Source organism: Triticum aestivum, chromosome 2D (assembly GCF_018294505.1).
Source record: "Triticum aestivum cultivar Chinese Spring chromosome 2D, IWGSC CS RefSeq v2.1, whole genome shotgun sequence".
NCBI lineage: Eukaryota > Viridiplantae > Streptophyta > Magnoliopsida > Poales > Poaceae > Triticum > Triticum aestivum.
In genome coordinates, this window is record NC_057799.1 from 143044955 (window position 1) to 143048344 (window position 3390).

At 44.4% G+C, this 3390-nt stretch overlaps 1 long non-coding RNA gene across 1 annotated transcript; it reads left to right on the forward strand.

The window, feature by feature from the left end:
- Window positions 1–699: 699 nt before the first annotated feature.
- Window positions 700–3133, forward strand: LOC123049074 (uncharacterized). Its single transcript, XR_006423437.1, has 2 exons — window positions 700–1029; window positions 1112–3133. It is a non-coding gene; the product is annotated as an uncharacterized lncRNA (long non-coding RNA).
- The last annotated feature ends 257 nt before the right edge of the window (window positions 3134–3390 follow it).

Below are 3390 nucleotides of genomic sequence, written 5' to 3' on the forward strand. Positions count from 1 at the left end.
TCATCGGAAGCGAACCGGCTGGGTCGGAACGGAGAAACTGCGTCATGTTCACCGGGAGGCAACGGAATGCGTCATGTTCATCGGGGGCCAACCGGCTTGGAAGGAACAGCCGAAATGGGGTCTAGCATACGCAGTACGGAGGAAACGGCCTTCTGTTCGACCGGCTATGGTCGAAATAGCACCTTGTTCACCGGGAGGGGTGTGGCGAACCGCAAAACAGAGGAAACAGACTTGTGTTAGAGCGCCTACGGTCGAAACGGGGTCCTGTTCATCGAGAGGGGTGTGGCGTGCTGCAAAACGGGACTCCACGAGCTACTGTCACTACTGGAATCAGAGATTTTGACGTCTGTCAACTCTTTTCCTTCTGCTAGCGGACGGCAAAGAAGGTCTTTGCCGTCTGCTTACAAAAAACAGACGGCAAAGAACTGACAGACGGCAAAGAACCTGGTTGCCATCAGCCAATTCTTTGCCGTCTGCTAGCAGATGGCAAAGAATCTTTGCCGTCTGCTGGCAGACGGCAAAGAGGTGGGGCTGGTGCACCAGTACACCACTGGACCCCTCCCACCTCTTTGCCGTCTGCCAGCTGATGGCAAAGATTCTTTGCCATCTGTTGGCAGAAGGCAAAGAGGTGGGGCTATCTTTTTTTTTGCAGGTAGGACTTAGCCTAACACACAAATCACACACGTACGCTGGCTGGGCTAGACCAGAACAAACGCACGCACCCATCTCTCTCGCTCATGTCTGGTCCTCTCGATCCCCTTGCGCCGCCGCCACAGACGCTGGCCTATTCCGGCCACTCCGGTGAGCTCTAGTGCCGCCCAGCACACCTACGGCTGCTCCTCGATGAGCTCTGTCTATTCCTCCGCATCGATTTGTTTCCCTCTGCTCCTTGTGGTCGCCCCCTTCAGTTATATCTTGCTAGGGTTTCGGTGTTGGTCGTGCTCCTCCTGCTCGCCGGGGGCTCCGCGTGCGCGGCCAAGCCGCCGCTGCTGACGTGCAGCCGGTCGTGCGCGATGCTCAACTGCGACTGTGAGCCTCCTTTCCTCGTCCTCCCATGATCCGGTCGATTTCTTTCTGATCTGAGCATGCTCTGACCATGGATGGGTGGCAGCGGTGGGGATCCGGTATGGCAAGTTCTGCGGCGTGGGGTGGAGCGGGTGCAATGGGAGGACCCCTACGACAACCTCGATGCATCCTGCCGCGAGCACGACAGTTGCCTCGAAAAAAGGTACATCGTCACTCATCCCCTAGCTTCAGAAACCAAAAAAATGGCATCTGGATCAATGGCCGCCATGAACAACCATACCATATCACTCTGCATTGTTTGGACCTGGGAATTCAAATGGTACTAAATATTTGATAAGATGAGCCAGCTCTACTCTACTCTGCTGTTAGAGAGTTTCAGAATTCAGATTTTTCAGTTGCTGCAAGCTCTACTCTGCTTTGTCATTTCATTTGGCAATGGCGATGCAGCGACAGTTTGGTTCACGAAGATGTCTTTCCTGCACCGAATGGCGGCCGGCTAGGATGCATCACCACCCATGGGGCTTAATTGTGCATGGTTTTTTATCTGACAGTTGGTGCGTAGGTGTATCCTGAGCAGAGCTATCCCACTGTGTGTTCTTTAGTCCATCAGAGTTTGGGTTGTGAACTGCCTGTATTTGTTTCTCTGATTTAAAGTACGTCTACAGCCCTTGAAGACATTCTGTAATGGTAGCTAGATAATTTTTTCTTACTAATATGTACGTCTACAACTTTCCCTGTAACAGCAGCGACGGCAGCCTATTACTTCACAGTAAACACATTTATCTGATTATGAGGTTTTATATGTGTTTTACATGTTTGTCAAATTACTGCGCTTACTGTTAGAACACTCAATACTGCACCCAAAAAAACAACGTACTGATAGTTGCTGCCTCGACACACGGTAGCTAATTCATACATAATTTCTACTGATCCATCTAGACTTCTCCTATGTTATGTTTTTTTGTTATTTCCTAGATACACATACTGTAATCTTAAGGACCAGTGATGCATGAGGGAGATCCCAATTTTTTTCATCACTACTAATTTTACCATCTCCACTGATATATCAACATGACATAGTGGAGTTTCTCAATTTCCCTTGGAGAGTTTGTGCTTAGTATCAATCTTATGTCAGACTAGCAATATTATGTAATAACATGTATAGGTACATGAAGAAGTTGTGATTTTTATATTAATATATGCTATGGGAACCCGCCACTGCCAATTCTAGGATACATAGAATATTCAAAACATTCACGAAATAATTAATTAGATAAATTAGATTTGTATCTTATGGTGATATTTCCATTGATTTCTTGCTGTAACTTGAAATGCTGAGTAGACAATTTTTCATGATGTGCAACTATTTTCATTTGAAAAATATGTACTCACTTTCTATATATATGTTGCATATGCCTGGTTGGACAATGGAATATTGAACTTATTTGTGCGAGGTGAAAGTTCAAGTAAAGCTAATGGACAGTAAGCTGGAAATTTAAAGTTAGAGTGCAACCTATTTTGATCCGCGTGCATGTGATTCTGTTTATAATAAGGGTTGGTATATATCTATATTTAACATTTATTTCCTAAATACACGTACTAAAATTTTGTAGAAAAATACCGATAATGATGGTGGTGTCTGATTTCCTTGTTATAGCGCCCCTCCCAGTAATTTGTTGCATGTTTGACTGATACAATTATCGTAGACAAATTATGAAGACTTATACTAACTTTTAATTAGTAATAATGTTTCTGAAATGAAATTTTCTCCAAGTGAAATGCTACATTTCTACTCCTAATCCATTCTCCTTTTCTTAGTGTTTTTGTTATGCAGGTTGGAAGAAAAGAAGAAGATCCAGAGAAGATCTTAGTAATAAGATAGCTTTCATTAAAGTAGATATTTAGTTTTAGGTCATTTCTTGTAATTTTAGATATGGAGTGGTTGTCTTTAGTTTTTGTTTTGACTTTGTGAAACTTGGTACCTATGGATGAAACTGTGTAATATTGATGAAACTATGTATATGTATGGATGGAACTTGCTACTATTGGTAACATGTGTTGGATATCCTATATTGGTCATACATATGTGTTTGATTTTCTATGAAAATGAATTGATATAAGAAGAAACAGAATTAATGCCTATTTGGTCTCTTTGCCATCTGCCAGCAGATGGCAAAGAGCCTGCAGTCTTTGCCGTCAGCCACAGACGGCAAAGACTGCCGTTAGCCACCTAACGGACTAACAACGAATTTATTGCCGTCGGTTTTCTTTGCCGTCCGCCGCTGATGGCAAAGGATCCTTTGCCGTCCGCGTCAGAAAGCAGACGGCAATGAAGGTCTTTACCGACCCTGTCTTTGCCGGCGC